This window comes from Apteryx rowi, unplaced genomic scaffold (genome assembly GCF_003343035.1).
Source record: "Apteryx rowi isolate R43461 unplaced genomic scaffold, aptRow1 scaffold_33, whole genome shotgun sequence".
In the NCBI taxonomy this organism is placed as follows: Eukaryota; Metazoa; Chordata; class Aves; order Apterygiformes; family Apterygidae; genus Apteryx; species Apteryx rowi.
The window spans coordinates 440981-453512 of NW_020449752.1; the positions used below are offsets into that span (position 1 = coordinate 440981).

The 12532-nt window shown below is 42.6% G+C and overlaps 1 protein-coding gene across 2 annotated transcripts in view; it reads left to right on the top strand.

Moving 5' to 3' along the window:
• UBASH3B (ubiquitin associated and SH3 domain containing B) overlaps nt 1-12532 on the top strand; it is an 80786-nt gene that overhangs the window by 673 nt on the left and 67581 nt on the right. The window lies entirely within an intron of this gene.

The following is a 12532-nucleotide window of genomic DNA, read 5'->3' on the forward strand; positions in this document are numbered from 1 at the left end:
GTGCGGTCCCGGGCGGGCGCGCCGCATCCCCGCCGGGCGGCCCGTAGGACCCGGCGCGCTGCCGGGCCCCGCGCTGCCGGAGCAACCCCTTGCAGCGCCCGGCAGCAGCGCCGCCAAGTTTGGGCTCCTCGCTTCGAGGCAGCCGGGGAGGCAGTTTTTTACACCCCGAGGTGAAGTCAGAGCCCGTTATTCCTATGCCGTGTTAAGAAAATGAGCAGTCCTTAGCACAACTGCCTTCACTAGTTCAGTCACCCAGGACATTTTCTTTAATCCACATACAAGTCAACAAAACAGGATCAGAGCATCTAAAAATAAATCTGTAGTCCAAGGTGGTAGACTTTTCTTGCCCAATTTAGCAATGCCCTGGTGTAATCTCCCAGCATGTGCTATGCTTAAAATTAATTAGGCAGGCACCTAATGATAACTTAATAATGACTCCCCCAGTTCCCTTTGAAACATAGTGACTCCTGAAGTGGGACTGTGTGTTTTAGGATGTAAATGAAACCAGCAGGGATGTGGATGATCCCTTGATCTGCTTAAGTTTCTCCTTTTGTTGTTGATACCAATCAGAATTCAGTGGTTTTCAGCTGTATCTCCGTGCAGTTTTCTTCATAAGTACAAAGATATACACATGCAGTTTTAAGGACAAATGTCATCTACGGATTCATGAGACTGCCACGGCTCCACTAGCACATACACAAAATCCAGTGTGTGTTTTCCATTATCCTACCTATACTCTTTATGTCTGTCAGTGATCTATAGTCACCTATAGAAATAGAGATGATGCCTCCAAACGAAGATAGTAGGAGACTTGTGACTTCATGCTCTGATTTTGTGCGGAAAAGCAGATGTGCACCTTTCAGAGTAGCTAGAGGAAAAAATGGCTTGATACTATGAATGAAACTAGTTATTACCTTTACAACAGTACCATCAAGGCTGATAGTCAGCCCTGGTCTTAACCCATTAGCTGAGAAACTGGGTAGATATGGTGCATATTCTTGCCTAAGCCAACTCCAGCACTTGACAAAAATGAAACCAAAGCTTCAGTGTAGAAGGTCGGGAAGGTTAAACACAGAAAGCAAGCCAGAAAAAAGAGTAAAATATCCCCAACTGCAAAGAGTACTTACTGCAAATCTAACCGGACAGCAGGGCAAAAACTTAGTACTAAATTCAAGATATGGTGATGTAACCCTGTTCGATAATTCAGCTTTCTACTGGGAGTGGGACCACTTTCCCTACGTGGAGTCTGTCTTAGTGCACTATTCCAGCCTGTGTGAAATACTGCAAATAAGTCATCATTAAAATGCAAATAAGAAGCAAAAGAGAGATAAAACCAAACAACGAAGTGCTGCCATGCTGGGTGTGTAATGGAACGACACGCAGGCTCAGAAGCATGAGAGACATGGCAAAAGGACAATTCCCCAAAGGTCACTGCTTCCCCAAAGCTGCCTTTTAACTCACAACATACTACTCTGCAAGTATGAATTAAGGAGGCCAAGATTACTGAAGTTTCCAAGGTAAAAAATGCCATGCCTCCCAAAGACATGATTGAGAGTACAATATCCTCATTCTTAGGCCTTAAAGCCCTTCTGAGTTCACCTACAGTTCTCCCACCTCTGTTTTCCACCCTAAAGCCATGGTTACCAACCGAAGATAGAGAATTCAGCTAAGCAGGAGACTGTAGATGACTGCAGATCTTCGGTACAAATACAAGTCAGGCTAACACTTGAAAGTGGTGACCATCTGTTTTGATGGCTTATGCAAAACTAAGTTCTGAGTTGTCAGACTAGTCTATCAGGCGAGTCACGAAATGCCATCAGTGCCGGCATTAATGGGCCTTCTGGCTTCCTGTTAGAGCCAGGGGAACACAGGACTACTGAAGCTGGGCTAACGCACACAGGAGCTACCTGAAGGTACCAAGAGAGCTGTTTTCAGATGGCACCAGTGCTACTGGTATTGAGACAGTACTGAGGTATTGGGGAGTATTCACATTGCCTAACTGCCAGCTTCTGGTTCAGCTCTAGAAAAGGTATGTACCTCACACTGCTAGCAACGGACAGGTCAGCTTTTGTCTCTTCAAGACAGAACACACTGATTATTTGATAATTCTTTTCCATGCTTAAAGTTCGTAACAGCAATAAAAGCTCAAATAGCCAGCATGACCCTGGGTTTGCCTGGTTTAGGATTCTTGTGTTAGTTTTATTTTCCCAGTTCTGTGTTACTTTTGCCAAGTTACTTCACCCTCTCACCTGTTTCCTCCTTATCAAACAAAGATTATCCTAAACTGTAGTCTAAGTTGACTGTGAAATATTTTGGACAGCCCTTCAACTATTTGACAAGTGCTTATCAAAATACAGTCCTGGCAGATTTCTAGCCATTTCCACCCTATGCATGTTAAAATAGTCAGAGGTGAAAGCCTAAATATGATTTCCAAGTATTATTAGATAGTTAGTATAGACTAGTTCAGTTAAAGGTTTCAGTCTGGCTCATCCAATTTTCCACCAAGAGACACTATCATAGACATTTACGCTTCAGGTATTAAGTGCTAAACTTCCATGGATGTCTTGTTCAAATCAGGACATTATTAAATAAGACTTTATTTGTCCATTTATTGGGGGATGCAGAAAAAGGGGTCCATCAGAGAAGGGCATGATCCTTCCTTTCTGTGCTAAGACAAGTTGAGAGCAAGTATTGAAATCAATGGCGCTCCACTGATGTAAATGTCACGAGCAACAGAACCGGACCCAGGAAGTTCTCCCCACTCCCCACTAACATCCTTTTCCGCAGAGGTAAAAGCAGTTCTGTGATGTGCTCCTGGCCAGACCTCTCTCTCTCTCTCTCTCTCTCCCTCCCCCTCTGTTTTCCTCCTTCACAGCAACAGTTGCAATTCAGTGGGGCTACTGTAAGGTACATAGTGATGCAGCAGTGATACAAACTACCTTTGGATGCATTTATCTATGAACAGCAATTGCTCAAAATGCTGCAGTATGCGAGCATTTTGAATTATTACTGTGAAGAGCTGCCTTTTTTTTTTTTTTTTGGTCGGCACAGAATCATTACTTATTATTTTGTAATTATCCCATTATATTGCATACTGTCTAGCCACAAAGGAGGAGACTGTCCCTATTCCAAGTTGCTTCTGATTTAAATAAGGAAGGAAGGCAAAGGTGATGTTATGATTCCCATTTTGCAATTTCGGCACTGAGACAAGCCTTTTACCCAGCATCACACAGAAGTCTAAATGGATCGCCAGTGTCTCAAGACCTTAAATACAAGAACAATCTTCCTCTAGAACGAGAATTCACATAATTGTCATTTCCCAGTTGCCCTGAAATATTGTATCTCGTCTTCTTGTAATGGATCTTCTCCCAGTGGCTGCACCCACAGATCTAACCTGACTGCCAGCACCTCTCATGCTTGTGTGATAATTCCTTTAATAAGTGTTGATAGTCTTCCTGAGAGTGAATACAGGGGGAGGCACAATGTAATTTACAGGCTATTGAAACCACAGGGGATCATTTAAACTATTATTCATGTACAAGTAATTTAAAAATCTATGCATAATATGTGTCTCTGTAATGCCAAACATCAGAAAATTTAGTGGTGAATTTTAAGTCTTTTCAGGATGAAAGATGGCCTTTGACCAAACATAAATTATTGGAATTAGTACAGGGATAAGCAGCTGAAATCCTCTAGCCTGCATGGTACAGAAATCAGAATGGCACTAGAATCTGTGAGTTCAGTGATGCTCAGTTTTAAAGTTACATGTCAGAATTGAAACTCCTCCAAAACATCTTCAAAAACAGAAAGTTAAAATTTTAGTATGAGTAGAAATCTTGCATTTCTTCATTTTGATGCCGGGTGTGTACATATGTGCATGAATATATGCATATATAAAGTTTTAAATGTTACTTGTGTTTCTGCATACAATTCTGAATTCAACCCATAGCACCATGGTACTGTTTCAGGAGAGATCTGGACCTAGAAGTTAGAAAGTCTCTGGCCCCCATCATTACTCAAACTGGCAAAAATGATAAATCCATAAACAGACCACATAAATTATGGGCATCATGCTTTTTTGGTTGCCATCCTCTGTGAGACAAGCACAAGAGATAAGCACTGTTCTTCACACAGGTGGCAAAGCTTTCCAAAACTATGCTCATGTTCCTTCCCATAACCTCAGCCTGAAAAAGGGGGACTGCCTTCTACAGACAGGTCTGTGACATAGGTTCGATATATGCTGTGCTCCTTGGTGGATCTGCTGGTGCTAAAAGTAATTGCACACACTTCGCCCTCACGAAAAGGGGATAGCCAGGAATATCGTGCAGTTTACAGTGAATCAACTTCACCACTTCCCTTGTGCTACACATTTCCTTCCTCCCTCCCACAACAAATCACCTGGATCTAACTCAGCATTCGTGGGCATGAAGAGGAGTTAATTTACAAAGCTGTACCACATTTTCCCTGGACCTGAGTAGAACCAAGATGGTTTGATTTTGATTTTGTTTCTCTGTAAGTATGAGAATTTAGGAGTACGAGAGTTTCATTATTCTCAAAGAAAAGAAGCTCAGATTCAGTTTACAAACAGTAAAATCTTCTCTTGTGTTTTGAAAATGTTTTCTAGGCTGCTAAAACATATTTTGCCTAGTAACAGACTTAGCGACATAGCAGAATTTCAGCACAGAAAGGCTGTGAAGTCTCTCATCCCTCTAGAGTTTGAGCTAGATTTGCGAGAATACTGCAAGGAAAAAAAGTGCTGCAGATAATCCTCAGATTTTGAAGTGATTTCTGTTCCTTCACAGCCTTGCCTTCGGGGTATTACTTTTCACTAAATACTATCGGCTGAATTCAGCCTACTACAAAGGACTAGCCCAACACGTAGGGATCATTTAAGTCCCACTTAAACCCAAGCTTGAGAAAGCTTTTCATGATGCACAGTGACTTSTGTTGGCCTGGGATATGGAGGGAAATTCCAGCCCCGGTGAAGAAGTAAATAGATGCAATAGTTTCCAGAAGCAGCAGTTTCGAAGGGTATGTTGAAAGTGAATTTCCAAGTTTGCAATACTACTGGAGGAAATCTTCAGCTACTGAATAGAAAATCCTGGTGATGTAGCTGCAGGGGYTTAGGATAAAAGCTTGCCCTGATGCTCTCCCTGTGTTTATCATTCAGGACAGTGGGTTTCAGTCCTGGATAGAGCCACTGGACCATCCAGTAGAGAAACTGTCTAATCAAAAGGCTTCCATTTCCAGTACTGCATATCAGCCATTAGACCAGTGGACATTTTTAAGCAGGAATTTTGTAGGAATCATTTGTGACCTGTTTACACTCTATATATAGTGAGAGAGGAAAAATGTGTTGGAGGTGCAGCCTTTTGCAGATGACTCGGACAGATCTGCTTTTCCTGCTGTGGCCGCCCCTTTTTATGTGCTTGTTTAATGCTTTTGTGAGAAGTTCTGAGACACGCAATTATTTGCCCACGCCAGGGTTTAACGGATGAGATTCTGTGTTGTAACTTGAGCGACAGTTTGAGCAATTAACTGGTCTAGTTCATGTATTGCAATTCCTAGGTTCAGCACAGAGGTCTCTGAACAATTTTGTACATCTGTGCTGGAAGGGATCCAACAGGTCTGTACTGCGCAGTGGAACATGGACACTGCAATTGAGTTAGCAGCTGCCAGGAAGGTACACTGGAGAAAGGCTTGAAAAAACATGCATTTGGGACTGAGTCCCATGGCTGCTCTGCATATGGATTTTTCTTCATTGGCTTTACTGCAGATTTCTGCTGCAGGACTGAGAGATTATTACTGCCCTATTCAGACTGTTAAGTGCCAACAGCTCCATTGCATTTGGGATGGGGGAGATTTCTATCAAAGACAATTCCTTACTTTAAAGATCTGAACTGACAAAACAGAGGGCTCTTTATTCACACTGTATAGTCTGGAAACTGAGGCACAGAGAAGCTTAGATATATACATCTAATCTGTAGTTAGGCTGGCACTTGCACCTAAGTCTGTAGAGTTTCAATCTGTTAGCTTAATCACAAGACTTGGATATCTGATCTAAGAATAACATCTATTTCCATGACATCGTATAAAGTTTTCAGATTGAGAGAGAATCTCTCTTGTTAGAGGCTGAAGAAGTCAGTTCTGTGATAAGATCACAGTCTGGAATGATAACAGCAGCAGTAACACTCCATATTACCTCAATGATTTGGGTACCATACGCATAACTGACATCAGTCATATCTCTTCTGGCAGTTGGGAAAAGTGAAACAGATATTCAGGTCTGACACTGACAAAGAAAATGCTTCTGCCATAAATATCAAGAAAACTTTTAAGAACAAAGCATCCTTATGCAAAGGCTGCTTACAGTGGAGCCAAGGTCAGTGAGTCATTGCAATACCGCTGCCTAAGTGCTCGCTGCTCAGAAAGCAAGCTTCCATGTTTTCAGGAAAAAAAATCTTCATAGTGTATTCGTGCATGGTGCTTTACTGGAATGTCACATTCAAATATGTGAGTAGCATCACCAGATGCAATGAGTTCCTGGTTCAGTGGCAAGTCAGCCAGAATACAGCAATCTCTGGATTTCTGAGCTGTATTTTTCAGGGCTATCTAACTTTTGCAAATGCTGTAAGTTGTTAGCAACTTTTCCAGTCTCTGTGTACTTATTTAATTTTGGTATAAAAAAGACATAGCGACAACAGAACATTTGCTTGTACTTCTGTCTCTCTCTTGACTTGTCTTGGAGCAAAGGGCCTGAATTTGATCTGACTATCTACACTAGGGAGTAGAGCAGCTTCAAAAAGTGTAACCCAGATCCTACATGTCACCATTAGAGCCTGAAAATTCACTTGTGCCTTCCCTCCATCAGCAATGAGAAACCCACAGAGTTAGTAATGTCATCCTTAGTATGCAATTCCCTTTTCAAGCCACGTGTCAGTTATCCAGTGACACAGAGATACCAGTGTTACCTTTGCCTCTCCTGTCCCTCTTTCACTTCACAGACCTGGACCTGCATGCTGCATTTTGTATATGGGAATATCCCTGATTTTACTGTCAGGAGCCAGTATAAATTCACCGATGAGATTCTTAAGAAAAAGACTTACTAGAGTAACTTATGCTTTTGGATACCAAGCATGGACCATTTGAAAGGAGCCTTGTTTGCAGAAAATGTTGATCGTTCTTCCCCCTTGGAGGCCTGGTGACAGCAGCAGTGGGTTGGCCTGTTTCTGCAGAATTCTGCAGTGCTTCCTTATAAAGCCATCTGGGAGTTTACCCTTAGATTACTTCTGCCACTTTGCTATGCAAGAGCCTGTGCTCGAAGGGTGCTGACAGCACTTGGGACTTACTGAATACCTAGACAGAAGCTGGGGAGGGGGGGGGGAATTTCATCTTTTGAAAGATCACGAGCAAGTTTCAAAAATTTTTTGCTGCCTTTAAATGCCAAGTCCTAAGCCTGCTGGCTCCTGATTAGACTTTGGTTTTTAAGTCACCTTTGAAAGTAAATCTTAGACTCCCAAGTCTTGTACGCACTTGAAAATGTTGCCCTAGGTTTTAACTGGCACTCATAGTGGATTCACAGCATGTGCTCTGCAATTGTGAAAAGAATAGAAACATCCATGTGTGTGTCTGTACTGCAGCAGTCTAATTATCCTCAACAAGCAGAGTCATCAAAAGAGCTGTAGTTCAGCAGCTGACAGCATTTTGGATTCCATCACCAGGACTCACTGCAGGCTTTGTGCATTACAATGGTGTGCACCACGGCGCCTGTGTCTTACTCACCCACTATACAAACAAACCTGAAAAGAATAGGCCTTGGCTTGGCTGTGCGTTATCCTATCCCCAGCATATCCTACACTGCCCATTCATGCACAAAGACTGAATCTAGAGAGCAGTGCAAAGCAGAGGGGAAAAAAACAGCGGCAGGAAATACTAGGATGGGTTGAGGGAACTGCTCAAGTCACCACAACAAAACAGCTGAGAACCTACATGAACAGTATTTTAGATATCTTGAACCTTTTGTCTATGTTCGTAAGACAGGTGCTGCCCTATCAGATCCATTCTTCCAATATTTCTCTTCAGATTTTGACAAGCCCCAGCTGGAAAAGGCACTTTTTAAGGAATCTCCCAAATACCTAAAACTCACAATATGCAGCCAGGATATGCTGATCTCACAAAGCTAGGGGGGCAGAAGACACCTCTCCTCCATTCCCTGGGAAGCTTTAGCCTTCCCTCTTTTACAAGGATTCCCAAAAGAATAAAGATCAGTAAGTAGAGCAGAGTTGCATGTCTGTATATGACAATTTCCTGACAGGTTTATCGGGACCTGACTGATTTCTCTCACCCAGCAGGCAGCAGTGTAAGATTTAAACAGAAAGAAAACAAATATAAACTGGAAGCTGGAATGAGTGACAGGAGGTGTGTTTGTTTTCCCCAGACTCTGAATTCATGTCCCTGGGACTGAAGCTTCCWATCAGCACCAGCATGAACACCTTGCAGGCCAGTCCCTGTCGTGAGGAGATTAGCATGAAAACACTAGCAAAAGGTTATATATGTTTCTGAGCAAACAGCAGACCAGAGTAAATGTTGGAATATCTGTCTTCTGTGCTAGAAATGCAGGGGCATACTCAAAGATACATAACTGTGATAAACACCCTGGCCTTTAATAGTTTGACATTGAAAGAGCTTTTAACCKTATTTCACTCACACCTCTCACCTCGCTGCTATTATCAAAAGCAAGGCAAGTGCCATTTCTTCCTTTCATGTCTTACTAGCTAGGCACTGCAGTTCATGATAGTTCAAAATTAATCATTCGTAGATAGCGACTGTGAAATAATTGCCAGAGTAGCAGTTGGTGTGTTTTAGAGAGATTTTTCATCTCCTGATTTGTAAAAATGAGCATTTTCTTTACTGTATCTAATGAAATACAGCAAGTTCTTACACTACAGAAATCTCATTAATGACCTGATTCAGCAAAGCACTTGAGCACATGCTTCTCTTGAATGTCTGAGATCAAGATGCTCTCTACATTTCTACTGATTATGAACGGATGTGTTAAGTGACATTGGAAATACCTGAAATATATACAGTGGTACTGTTATTTTTCTAAGCTATATAAAACACTAGTATTGTTTTATCCTTGTATGACACTAGAGAGTAGGAGCCTGATTTTTATGGACTGCAATCCTGTTGTGCTAGAGGCTGTACAAACAGAAAAGGAAAACATGATCCCTGCTCCAAAGAGCTGGCCATCTAAATATGAGTCGGAAAGAGCAAACGTCTCTAGRGAGGGATATAGGGAGAGGCCACATAGGAAAGCCATCAATACCATCTCCTGCTGACAGGCAGTGATCTCAGCATTGCCCCCAAAATCTTTTATTGCTGGTTGTTACCCATAGTTACAGCAAGTTAGAATGATGGGTGAAACTCACCGCTGCGTAAGAACAAAACTGTTACAAACAGCTACTTTGAAATCAGTATCATTCCCATTTTAAAGGCAGAGAAATTTAAAAAGAGACAATGCGTCAATCTGCTTGATGCCCGAGAAGGCACCTTAGTTAACATTTGCTAGCCACTTGAGACAAAGGGCGCTCCAGAACTGCGGACTGTAATGGTGTCAGTGATGTCCTGCCCCCCTGTACTATTATTATATTGAATTTATTCTTCACAATCAATATTTCTTTCTGAGAGTAGCTGCCAACTGTTAGCAAGTGTCAGATCACATTATATTGCCCAGGGATAAGCTGCAGTCAGTTCTCCCAGGCACAGTTCAAAGAATTCTCAAATTAAACAAGAATTGGATCTAGTTCTTATTTATACTAGTCTATGGGCAACGGAAATGAGCCTTGGAGTGCAAATGTAAATTACAGTTTTACCTTAAAAGACATATTTATATTCCCTTTACAGTCTCTTTAACCCCCCATAGAGTAGCTGTATCATAAATGCATACATGTTCTAAAGCGCAAAGCCTTTCAGTAGCATAAATCAGCCTGGCACCATTTACTTTGTTGGAGCAATACTAATATACACCAGCTGAGGATCCTATCGAGAAATAACCTAACTTTCATTTCTACAAAGGCTTCCTCTACACTATCTGTAAAGAAAAAGGTTTTTTTGCACCATTCAGGTAATGCAAAGAGCCTGTGTGTAAGTAAGAATCAGCACCTTAGCTTCTGGGAGAAAAATAGAAACCTAAGTGTTTCTCTTCATTCACACCACACTTACTGTTGGGACTACAGAGTCTTTTATAAATAGTGACTCTAGCTCTGTGCCTCAGTCTGTTATGAGCACATCTACTCACTGCCCAATCAATCACTGTGTGCACGGAGAGCACCCGGGGACCTCCAAGCGCTTTCAAGAGTTGCTGCCTTACTAAGGAAACAYAGTGCTGTTTTCACAGGCAGCGCAGAGATACCATTACTGTTTGAGTCTGGAACGTGTGAGCCAAGCGCAGCAGGCTGGGGAGAGGATGAGTCAGGCTGGATCCAAGGGATCAGCGTCACACGGGCTCCCTGGAGCGGGCCGATAGCTCCAGCTATGATGTTAGAGAACATCTGATGCTGTTTCCTTCTAATACAACAGGGTGATCACAGGTGTCACTGCTTTGTGAGCATCTATCACCTACCCTGTCTACCCCCCTCTCTTCTCAGCATTAGCCCCATTGCATATGAGGCCTCCCACATGATGGGACCGCATGACTGGGACCCACCTGAAACCAGCTACATGGGTGTTTTTTTAAGCCTCACTTTGATTTGATGAAAATGGTGTAATTTGGGGGGAAAAACATGACCCAATCCCCCTGTGGTATTTCCTTTTTTCTGCCTAAAGTAAAATGTTCCACTGACAGATGGAAAGATCAGCATTTATAAGAATTCTCCATTTCTTCATCCAGCTTCCCAAAGTTCATCAGATGCCGTCTCTGAGAGAGGAATTAACTTCCTATAAAGACCCTGACTTTTTGGGTCAACATATCCTTCCGACTTAAGCCATTTCCTGCTCAAAAGCTACTGATATTTGTCTGGATAAAGTGTTTTAAATTCTTGTGAATTCTGAAAAGGAAAATCACATTTTAGAAATGTGTGGTGGGGCTGCGTTTTTGTTGGATTTCCATGTGTACCAACATTCGACAGCTGTCATTCACACGACCTTTAACTCCTCTGAAAGCGCATCACATGGAGAGAAACTTCTGCCAGCACATCGCCTCTGTGATTCCAGTCTATGCTGTGTCTTAGCTACTCAGAGTGCCTGAGAAATGCGTCTTGCCATGATTCTTCTATGAGTCAGACAAACCAAGGTCACTGGGCAGCCTGCTGTGATTCTTTCAATGTTCTCCTAGGAAACTCCTGTGAGCAGCTGCTGATTGCTTTGCTTGTGCTTGGTGTTTAGATAGGCCCATCTGGTGCAAAGTGAACTTGAAAAGAGTAGAGCCAAGGCTGCCCAGCTAAAATATGAAGATGAGCAAGAAAAATGAATAGGTCTTTTAGGATGACGCAGAAAAAGGCTGCAAGGGCCTGAGGCACAGATCAATGGAACTACATTTCAAGGTAGATACCGGGATCCTTCAGGCTTAGAGATCCCTTAGCATGGGAACAGGATTTCTGTCTCTAGTGGTCTCTCCTCTCTCTCTGTTCACCCCCCACCTCTGCTCCACCAGTCTGCAAGACTGTGGAGCAAATGGAGATAACATTCTCCCATTGTTGTTGCCACCGGCTCTTTTCAACCATAGGACCAGGAGGCTTGCAAGGGTGTCATAAAAAGGATTTTCTCGAAGACAGCTTAAGAATTTTACAAAGCTGCTGTCACCAAGTTGTTCTAGGAGAAGAGGATGGCAGAGATGTCATTTCAGTCCTTCCTGAGTGGCCAGTGGGGTTGTGTCAGTACAGGAAGGGATGACGGGAGTGTACATTAGCGCATGCAACAGCAGTTGAGCACCTAACACCCTTTGTTACCTCTATGGAAGTGGGGGTCAGTGGAGAAGACACAGTCACCAGGTTCTGTTTATCATCCTTTCTGACATCTAAAAGGTCAATGAAAAACCTTGTCAAATATAACAGGAAGCTCAAGTGAGTAGCACAGTGAGTGCTGGTTGAGAACCAGTCCGTTCGAGCAGACAGGCTGCTGGCTTAGGAAAAGAAAGATTTGCCTCAGTTCTTTGCACCGCAACCATCTTCATGGGCAAACTGCTTGTTTCTTTTGGCTTCAGGTGCCCATCAGTGGAGGAATATGACAACTCTCTGTCTCACAGGAGTTTGTTAGGATAAATAGTTTGTTAGGGAACATAAAGATGACAGCTATGACAGTGATGGGGCACAAGGGTTGTATATGGACCACAAATAGGCCATGATTCCCCCGGAAGCAAAAGACTAAAAATTATTACTTAGCAGTGCACAGAAGAAACGTTGTATTGCTGGGTTTGGGTTTTTTTTTCCCTTGCGAATGAGAGTGGATTCCCCCAAAGATTTTCAAAACTTGCTATGAATCTTGAGTGCTTACTCCTTCTAGAAACCAAGCTCTTTTCAGAGGTCCAAAATGG